The sequence below is a fragment of the Lepisma saccharinum genome, chromosome 1 (assembly GCF_977018435.1).
Source record: "Lepisma saccharinum chromosome 1, izLepSacc3.1, whole genome shotgun sequence".
NCBI lineage: Eukaryota > Metazoa > Arthropoda > Insecta > Zygentoma > Lepismatidae > Lepisma > Lepisma saccharinum.
In genome coordinates this window covers 96,322,049-96,333,117 of record NC_139229.1, presented here as the reverse complement: position 1 = coordinate 96,333,117, position 11,069 = coordinate 96,322,049, and the positions used below count along the sequence as shown (strand labels likewise).

At 37.3% G+C, this 11,069-nt stretch overlaps 1 long non-coding RNA gene across 1 annotated transcript; it reads left to right on the top strand.

Moving 5' to 3' along the window:
* The first annotated feature begins 6,077 nt into the window (after positions 1 to 6,077).
* On the top strand, positions 6,078 to 10,308 carry LOC145985131 (uncharacterized). The gene is made up of 3 exons (XR_014441400.1): positions 6,078 to 6,404; positions 8,112 to 8,247; positions 10,145 to 10,308. It is a non-coding gene; the product is annotated as an uncharacterized LOC145985131 (long non-coding RNA).
* Positions 10,309 to 11,069: the final 761 nt, after the last annotated feature.

The window sequence follows — 11,069 nt, the reverse complement described above, 5'->3', positions numbered from 1 at the left end:
TCTCAATACTTATCAGCCTCCCAGGGGTGCCCATCCCCCCCAAGGCCAATGGCGCCATCCCCCCAAAAGCCAATGACGCATCGCTCCCAAGAGCCAATGACGCATCACCACTCAAGTTCATGTCATAATCCACATAAAGTATTTAATTAGGACAGTTTTTCCGTATATATATATATACAGGGTGACTGGTAATTAGATGTATTCCCTGAAAGGGGTTAAAGTAGAGACAATTTGCAATAAATTTGACCATATGATACCCCGTCCGAAAATTAGTAGTTTTCGAGATAATCGAGTTTCAATTGTTTTTTTAAAAAATGACAATTTTCCACATAAAAAGATGAATTGAGAAAAAACTGCTCGTTGTATGGAACTTATTTCAGCGTTTTCTGATAGCTAACAAATAAGTGGTTCATTGAAAAAAAAAGTTTTTCCCAAATAACAATCACGTGTAAGTAACGGGTGGGTCTAAACTTACAAGTGATGATAAAAAAATGCACTCTTAGTTTACTTGGCAACGTATTAATAACAAAAATGGTATGACACGAAGCGTACAAATTACGTAAATTACTTCCTTGTGACATCTGCTATCCAACAAGGTACAAAGGTTGCTAACATTTACATTTGTGTACAAGAAATAATACTTCATTCATCTTCATGTGAATGGAATCAATGAACAATACAATTAAAGAACATTACATGTCTTGCTCAAAGTGGGCACCTCCGTTACGAATGCAGGCACGCAGGTATTTACGGACATTTGTTCTCTTAACTCGTGATGTGATGGTGTCCTTGATGTGTTGACCAACTGTTAAGATCCTCTCCCTGAGCTCTTCTTGAGAGTTTGCCGGTGTCTTGTCATGTGGCTCCAAATGTAAAAGTCGCAAGGCGTCAAATCGATCGGAGGATCGAGCTGGGTAGTCATCATGCTGATAAATCATGTCACGTCTTGTAGCTAGAGGCACATCCTCCAACAACATTGCCATCCCGTTCCTCAAAAAATGTTCATAAGTGATGCCATTTAAGATTTGGGGCAGGAAAAATGGCTCGTTGAAATGATTGTTGATTACGCCTATCCATACTTCTGCTTGGGCGTGCGACAGTGGCTGGATGAAAATTACCCAAAGAAATGGATTGGCCGAGGCGGTCTGATTCCCTGGCCGGGTCGATCCCCCGATTTGAAGCCTTGCGACTTTTACATTTGGAGCCACATGACAAGACACCAATATATATATATATATATATATATATATATATATATATATATATATATATATATATATATAGTTTTAATGAACACTTCACTTGATACTACCCGTCCTGAGTTATTCCTTTTCTTTATTTAACATGTCACTATTACATCAAATAATGTGTAGTGCAAAGTGGAGACTCGATGATCTGTTTTGCGTCTAGTGTGAGCAAGATTTACCATTAATCAGGGGATATGAAATGAATTGCTACATCAAACTACACGGTATGTATATAGAGACAACTCTTAACATATTTAACGTCATAAAATGCATTATCATTTTTAATCTGCTTAAATAACAATGTTCGAGTTCTGTTAAGAGAAAGGGGTCCCGGGTTCGATACCCGGTGGAGGCACATAGTGATTCGGAACACACTTTAAACTGTAGGTCCAGTCCCGATTAGTCTTACTGTGCATAAAGTGGACTTAAAACACCAAATCAACAAACCAACCAATCTGTTAAGAGAAAATATACTGCATATTTCGAAATACAATAGGCAATTATAATTATGTGAATTGAAGTATAGACATGTATGGACTTTTTAATATTTACTTCTTGTGCTCATTCATTAATACATGTATTTGAAAAAATGTACAATTGATTTCCTAGTTAGTTCCTCCCCGATGGCGCATTGGTAGCGTCGTTGCCTTGTAATCGAGGAGTCCCGGGTTCGATACCCGGTGGAGACACATAGTGGTTCGGATCCCACTTTAAACTGTAAGTTCAGTCCCGATTAGTCTTACTGTGCATAAAGTGGATCAAGTGAAATCAATCAATCATGTTTTCCTAGTTAGAACTAAAAACTTAATATTTTGTAGAGAGAAACCAAATAATGGTATTTATTTAAACACAGCTTAGACAGTAATGGTAAGCCATATTAATCTTTTTGCTTTGTTTTTGGTTACTCTGAAAAATAATATCAGAAGTAGAACGTTTGTGTTGTTTTCAAATTAATGTTTATTTACAAGACAGCATTGATACTAAAACAAACTTTAGTATGAAGATCTTAAAAGAAACTTTTGTCTCTGAATACTGGACCTTGCGAATTTATCTATTATTTCATCATTTGGAATTTGTGCAAGAATGTCACTCTCACTACACAAAACAAGCAAACTTGACAATAATAAATCTCCCAAACTGTAACGCAACCTACTTTTAATAACCTTTAATCGAACACTACCCCCAAGATCGTGGATGCATTACCTCCCCAAATATTGATTGATTTAGTTTATTTTACTTTGCGTTTTGTGCCTCTTGGCTAATTTGCGAAGATGGGGATGAGTGATGAAATTGATGAATGGACATTCACAAACAACCAAGCCCGAGCGTGATTCGAAGGTTAAGGGTAATAGGTTAAATTATATAAATATGAATTTAAACAGTGTTTGTGAACAGAGAATAAGATTTATGAGGTTTATAAAACCCACAATTTGAGTATTTAACAGAAATTGTTACACAACTTAAGATGGAGAATTCAACCTGGGCAGCCGTGTGACCGATTCAATTATTGTTTCACGAGGCATTACAGAACCTTAGCTAGAAATTCCTAAGTTAATGGCGAGAATTTAATACGGTTCCTCCTTCAAAGAATTCGCCCCCTCTGCTTGGGGTAAATATAATTATTTTAGTAATTCATAGTAACAATTACGTGGATTCTATCTTCAGTGCAAATGTCACTTGTTAAATTAAAATTGTCTTGCTACGAGATGTTAGAAATGCGAAAAAAATTGATATTATTTATTTTTATTTTTCTGTTTTATCGGGTAACGCGCAAGGTGTTATAGTATGAAGTACACTTAGTACGTATAATTATTACGGCATACAGGAAATCAATACTAAAATAATACGGCTAATAGAAGTACATCATTCAAATGATGCATCTGCTTTAAATTGAGCAGAATACCAACACTATAATTATTATATTTTAAGAAGTGATGTTATGAATCAACATCGAGAAAGTAGTTCATGTCTTGTAATGCAGCTATACTATAAAACTTTAGTAAAATGCGAAACACGCATTTTCGCAACAGAAAATTGCGAGCGAAGCGAGCAAGAAGATTTTTACATCCATTTCTCTGAAGTCTTTCAAGAATATTAATTTAATGGGATGTCAATACTTATGACCCCACGATATTTACTCTTTTCGCACGTTCGGCGCCATCGGATACCATATCGCTAAATATAATCCCCTAAATATAATCCCCTAAATATAATATTATACTCTCCCCCACTACAGAAATCCATTGACAATCTAAGATTTAACACTTTATCAAGAGCTGCATATTTCCCACCCTTAAATTTAATACCCTACTCAATCCTCCCATCAAAATTTCCGTGCCAATTTTAGACTTACTGCTTATGTTGAATAGTAGATGTTGCCTCCTGCAAAACAAATAATTCTGTCATCGGAATTTTCGCAACAGTCTAGACAATAATAATATACAAGAATTGGATCCCCTTCAACGCTCAATTCCCCCTAACTAAAATACCCTCTATAATCTTAGACTTAACACTGACATTCAAGAGTTGGATATTGTCCACCCCCAAACGTTTAAATCTCAACCCCTTACCAAATCCACGTGTCAGTATGTAAGAGTTGGATATTTCCCTCCCCCCACCCGATAATATTTATTACCCTTTACAATTCCCTTGGAAGTCTTGAAATTGCTATTTATATAGCAGCAATGGTAACTTTTGTCCAATCCTATACTGTTCACGTCAAATTTCCATAATAAAAATTCCCTCCCCCCCAAAAATTGGGTGGACGCAACGAGCGTCCACAAACTCACCTGTGAGCACCCCTGTCCCTAAGTACTTTCTTTCTTCATCTAATGGATTAAATATGGTGCATTTAAGGTGTAAAAGTTTTAGATATATTTTAGAAATATATATGAATGTTGAATTTTATGTTATTTGAAAGGGAAAAAAATCTCCCAAAAATCTCGATGGCGCAGTCTGCCCCCTGTGGGCACCCCTGCAGCCTCCCCTCGTATAAAACAGACCTTATTAGTTATTACTAACATCGTTGACCCTGTACAGCTCAACCAAGGTGATAACAACAGCGGTAAACTCGCGAACTAAAGTGGATAGTCTTTTGTTTCTTCTCTCGCCTCACCTGCTCCCTTGTCAAAAACTTCAAGAACGTTAAATATTATGTGTCAATTTAATAGCAAACGCTCCCCTACCCCAGATCGCTTACGATTAAAAAATCGGCGAGAGCGTCCCAGGGGCTTTCTCACCTTGGTAGTATGCCTGAGGGAAATTTAGACTGCAACTGTAATTATTCTGTAATTTTTATTTGTAGTGGTTCTCAATGGATCATTACTTGTAAATTAGTCTAGCACGATTTTTACTAGCTCGTGCGATGTTTTAAACAGCGTTGCCCTTTATAATCAGGGAGTCCCTTACTATAGGGTCGATTTGAACTCAAGACCCATTAATAAACAAAGCGATATGCTACCCACCACGCCATTGAAGTCAGTGACGGTGAAGCCGTAGCTGCCTCAGCAGGGGTGCCAATTTCAATCCGCCCCCCCCCCAAAACCTAATTTCTGATTACACAAGCGTGGATATTTGTTTGTTTGAGTTTATTTTTAAGCCCACTTCATACACATAAAGGCTAATCTAGACTGGACCTACAGTTTAAAGTGGAATCCACACCACTATGTGCCTCTACCGGGTACGTGGCTATTGTTTTAAAAATAGTTGGATTTATCGTTGAAAATAATTAATTGAAATTACTCCTGCTGAATAACATAATAATAAGTATATTGTAAAATCATGTAGCGATTGATTGATTGAGTTTATTTTGCTTCGCTTTTTGTGCCACTTTTGGCTAATTTGCGAAGTTGGGGATGAGTGATGATATGATGTAATTGAAGAATGGACACTCACAAACACCCATGACGGGATTCGAACCCGGGACCCCTAGCGTCGTAGCGCGATGTGCTAACAACTCCGGCAAGGGGGCCGGCATAAAATCATGTAGCATGCACTGTTATTTTGTTATGTCATGGCGTAGGTATTAAATAAACACATACATGCAATAAACATACTCTTTAACAGTAACACTTAGTGTGTTAAAGAAATAAGGCTATTATTTTTCGTCATTAAAACAGGTGGAAATCAGGAGGACCAGGGTAGAAAGATAGAGGAGGGGAGCACAGGGTGAAAACTAGGAGGCGGCAAAAATCCATGTCACCCGGCTGAAATTTTATCTTAAACTGGGCTGCTAGAAATTACTAGAAAAATCATGTGTGTGATTGTTGGACATGCAAATTTCATAGATAATTGCATTTCTCGTAAAGACCCTATCTGTTCAAAATTTCAGGTTTCCAAAATTTTTAAAAAATATATAGTTTTACATAAGAAGTCACACAAAATTAACTTTATGAGTAAAATTCCTCGATAAAAGTTAATAACGAGATAATAACTATGAATTTTAATAAAGTAAATGTTTGAAATGTCAACAAAGTAATGGAAAACAGTTGTGCGGATATTTACTTTAGTGGATCGTGTAGCAAATTCTCCCCCAATCATATAATAATAATAATAATAATAATAATAATAATAATGCATTTAGATTAAAATTGGTTTATTAGTTTATAATAATTATTATTGACCAATAACAATTATAATTATTAATATTGTTATTATTTCCACTAATCAAGTTTTATCAGGCCTGACACCCCTACAAACCCACTGAGGCAGGAGTAACAGGTGTGTTGTGAGGTTTCAATGTCGGCCAGCTTCTTTCCCGTATCGATTTCTGCGAACTCTGCACTATCCACGTCACCAAGCACGTGACTGCAAAATGGCGCATTCCCCTGTTTACCTTATCTCTGCTTTCGTGTCGTTTGGCATCCGTTTTTTCCCCGGCTCCTAGTTCAGCGGTATGGTTTCCGTGCTGGTAGGATAACCATCACTTGCAGTGCATCAAGTCACGTGTTTTTGCGCTTCGATTTTTTTCCAAGGTCCGCGAACCGGATGTTTTCCTTTCGGAATGACGTTTCTGCACGTAGCGTCGGCCACAGTGATGGAAGCAGTGGCGGAATGCGTCGCGCTACTCCCGAACGAACACGCAGCGGCACATATTCAATCTTCAGTAATGGCAACATGAAGATAGCCTTCAAGGAACAATAAACTGTTATTTTGCCTGTAAGTAACACGCTAGTCATGTTTATTTAAGCTGTACGAGGGAATCAGCTGGTTTCGAGCTTGTACTTGTATTTTTTCTTATTATTACGTCGCTTTTCTGCTTGTATAGGCTAATCGCGACGATGAGGAAGATTCATAATGGGATGGAATTGATGAAGGAACACTCGCAAAATATCACCCATGGCCAGGTCGGGAATAAAACCCGTAATCTGCGTAATGCATTCATTCACGAGACGAGACACTTCATTTTTCTTTCTTATTTCTTTTATCACTCTATTTACTTTCCTATTACCTTTGCACCTCTTTTTGTGCTTCTCAATATCTTTTGCTTTCTCATATTTTTCTTTTGTACTTTCTTTCGTCCTTTTCAACGTTTTCTTGTAGACAAACATTTCGTCTTCCCATTATCCATTGAAAGATGATGACAGCTTTTTTAAATGTTGTTTTTGTTGTTACTTTTATTATTATTATTATTATTATTATTATTATTAGTGTGTGCGCGCGCGAGCGTGTGTGTGAAGAAAGAGAAGGAGAGAGAGAAAGAAAGAGAGAGAGAGATTGAATTATTGCCAATATAAATTCCTAGAATCGAATTAATCCTGTCAAGTATGCAACCACCAATACTTAGGAATGTGACGTGCATCTGACAAGAAGAAGCATGGGAGTCGCCAGAAGTTTTTGTAGGGGGATCAGAGCATTGATAAATCTTGAATAGTAGAAATAATAATAATTATTATTATTATTATTGTCATACGATAATAACTGTCATAAACTATTGAAAATAAACCTATTTTATTCCAAATTTATTATTATTGCTATATAATAACTCGATCTACTCGATCCACTAAATGAGTGAATATCTCGCACAACTTTTTTTTCATTAGTTTTTTTCATTTTATCCGTCATGTACTGAAATGCATAGTTATTCTATGTAGTTATTAACTTTTACACACCTCGTCCAAGAAAAAACTTTAGAAGTTAGGGGAAATTATTACCCTAACGTTCATGTTGTATGACCTCTCTCAAAAAATGGTTAGCACATCGCGCTACGACGCCAGAGGTCCCGGGTTCGAATCTTGGCCTGGGCATGGATGTTTGTGAGTCCATTCATCAATTTCATCATATCATCACTCATCCCCATCTTCGCAAATTTGCCAAAAGTGGCACAAGAAGCGAAGTAAAATGAAAGCAACTCAATCATTCAAAAAAGCAACTCTCACAAAAAATTCTAATTTTTGGAATTGTTACAATTGTGGGACTATTTATTCTTTGGATTAAATGGTATAATATGGAAATATAACCGGTTCCTTGTATTTACACCGAGTTTACCATACAACGCAGTTTTCACTTTTGGTTTTTCTGTTTATTGCTGACTAAACTGCACTTTCTTTCTGTTATTAACATTAAAAATAATAAGCTTTTAACTGAGTTGTAACTTGAAATGAAAGATGCCAAATTCAAGGGGAGAGGTGTCGATGGACAGGTTCGCCCCCCCCCTTCGCGACGCCCATGAACAGGAGAACTGAAAGAGTGCTGGCGGTTCGAAAAATGTATTTTTATGAAAGCAGAGTACGTGTTTAGATTAAAGTTAGATATTAACGTGGTTATGAAAGTTATTTAACCCTGATGTTATAATATCTGCTCTGAATATTTGGTAATGGAGTTTTATTACAGAAAGAACTGCGATGAGTTTGTGTGCTTTTCCAGGAACTAATGCCACTTCCAAATTCGCCGATACGCCTGTATCACATGTGCTTGGAGAAGTTTGTGCCAAACTTGGAGGCATTGGGCAGGGAGCTTGTGTGGGACGACCCGAATGTTGTCGGTCCCTTGGACCATCTGCGTAAGTACATATGTTTCTATCTATACGTTTGATCTTTAAATATATATTCATACACACATCAGCGTAATTTGGTGCCTAACTTTGGGGCCAGAACATGAAGTCGCAAAATGTTAACAAATGTACACTTATAAACTTGAATAACCCTGATTTTTTTTTGGTTGGGGGCAAGTACTCCTCTTGCGTCCTGCAAAGTTACACTTATACTTGATTGATCGACATGAAAACTTTTGGTACGTCAGCACTTGGGATATTTGCTCCGTCACATTATACATGGTCAAACCCTTTACCGCAACTAAAATCAAGTGTCTCTACAATCTCCTTTCTCTGGCTTAAGAGGCTGCAAAGGTAGTTCAGCATAAGGGCAGAGGATTGTTATGGCCCTGCAATGCTCTTATAATAATTAACACAAATTAGTTTGCTTGAAATGAAATTACATGTGTTAAATATATAATTTTAGGTTGACATTCATTTTCCGGGATAAGGGGACGATCCCCGTTGGCCCCCTTCCGGACGTCCATGGTTAAGGGTTTGTATTTCACCAGGAGGGTATTCACAATAGCACCTCTTTCAACTTAGATTTTTACTCTAATCTCTTCTTTAGCTTTGCGTTAATATGAACTTGACTTGCACGTTGTGTAAATTGTAATAGATAGACCGCATATTTTTAGGGAATAGAAGATCAAGATTTCGGTAGAAAAACTGGGCGCGTTTCGGGATCAAAAGCGGTATATTAAAGCCGAATCACACGAAACTGGACATCCAGTTAGTTGGCGCTGAACTGGCTACCTGCCCGGATGTGATGGCTGCCTGGCTGACTGCTTGACTGGTTTGGAGGAATAGAATATTATTAGCTCTCCTCGACTAGATTCTGTGGAACAGCCAATCAGAGCAAAGTTTGGGCATATGAAGATAATCTGTGAGTTTACAAAGTGGAGTTTTTGCCTGTGGTTTCAGAGTGTTGGCTGTTTTTGTTAGTTTCTCGATAAAAAAAGGAAAGAGATGACGTGCAGTGCATTCGTGTTCAGTTCACTAATATTTAGGTATTGTAAAGCGATGAGATGTGTACGTGACAAATATGATTAGCCGAAAATGAAAATTAAATGTTTGATTTTTTTTAAAATTTGTGAATGAATCCTGCGAATCTCACGTATGAATATGCATACCCGAGTTAATTAAGAAGCTTGTTCGGTACGCATTGATTACCATATTTTTTTTTTCGAGCCAATCTCTAGTCCATACTTTTCCTTTTTAATTTTAAATAAAAGCACAATGCAGTAATTCTCCTACAACATTCTTCAAATTGCTCGCCCATCTTTACAGATTGTCTGCTCTGCGCAATGTCTTATGGGAACAAAAGTCTATCGACAAGTACGACATTAAGTATCGTGTGAGGCGAAAACTAGCAAATGGGTAGCCAGTCCAGGGCCAACTAGGGCATTCCTACTGGAAATCCATTTCCGTGTGATTCTGGCTTGAAATGACATTTTATGTTAAAATTGTGAATATAATCCTAAATTTGCTTTAATAACTACTTATTACACAAAATAAACAATTCCATTCTCATATCACATTCATGTAGTTATCAGAGTTTATTCCTGTGTAAAGGAATACATTTTTGGTTGTCAAATTTTTACAGGAAAATTAATAACTTTTTCATGATATTCTTTAACTCACTGGATAATTCAGACTTTAGAAAGCGTTAAGGCAGTGAATATACTCTAATTTCGTTTAAGAGTTCATCTCGAATTTTACAGTTCATCTCGTGAGAAAACATGGTAGGAAAATGTACCTAGAACATGAAAAATGGACGTTACAGCGCGTTATTTCAATTTTGGGTTTCCGTTCAAAAAGAAAATGCATATCTCTATAATATATTTCCATTTTACGCTACTTCCAGCTGCCGAGGTAGTTGAGGACCTTCTGGACGTGGCGATAATCCAGAACTCGTCAGTCGGCAAGAGCATCCAATGGAGGGACGAGTGGCGGATCTTCCTCACCCCCCGTGTGCGACGCATCATCCTCGTGTGGGACGCCTCGCTAATAAAATTCGTCATCGCACGATGCCGGGTATGTGCTAATCGCATATCTCTCAACAGCACTGAACACTGCAGTCCTTGCTGTGTTTTGTTATTTTTTGTCGATTTTCTCTTTTATATTCATCATATAAATATTTGCTTTATGAAACAGATGAAGTAACAATCACAATGCCTTCCTTATTATGAAGGCTAGGGATCTTGCATTTGTTGTTTACCTATTTCGTACGTGTAAAAGCCTAGCCAATTAGCATTCTGATTCTTCCTAACAATAGCATCATCTCAACATTGTCTATGTTCCTAAAAAAATGCTGTCTTAATGACTTTGCAATCTTTCTCTCTCTTGTGTATGTTTCTTTATTGTACAGAGCCGACCTCTGTAACGGAGTGGTTAGCATTATCACAGCCTGCTACCACGCCCGGGTTCGATTCCCAGCCTGGGCATGGGTGTTCTTTGTAATCACATCATCACTAATTCTCATCGTCGCGGTTATCCAGAAGTGGCAGAAAAGCGACGATAAGTATAAAACATAAAATCAAAATCAATCTTTACTGCACATATAAGTCTTTTTTCAAAGCTATAAGGTGAACTTTGCCACATAGCAGGATTGTCAGGTGGTCAATTGGGACAAAATAACAGAAACACTGTGTATAGCCTTAATAATCATTTCTCCTCCCCTTGCTATCTTCAGGATAGTTCTTTTGTATGAAAAGCTACTAATAGATGCTGTATACCTAGGTATAAGGAAGATACTTGTTATTCTTGTTCTCCATTCTAGCATGCCTCAT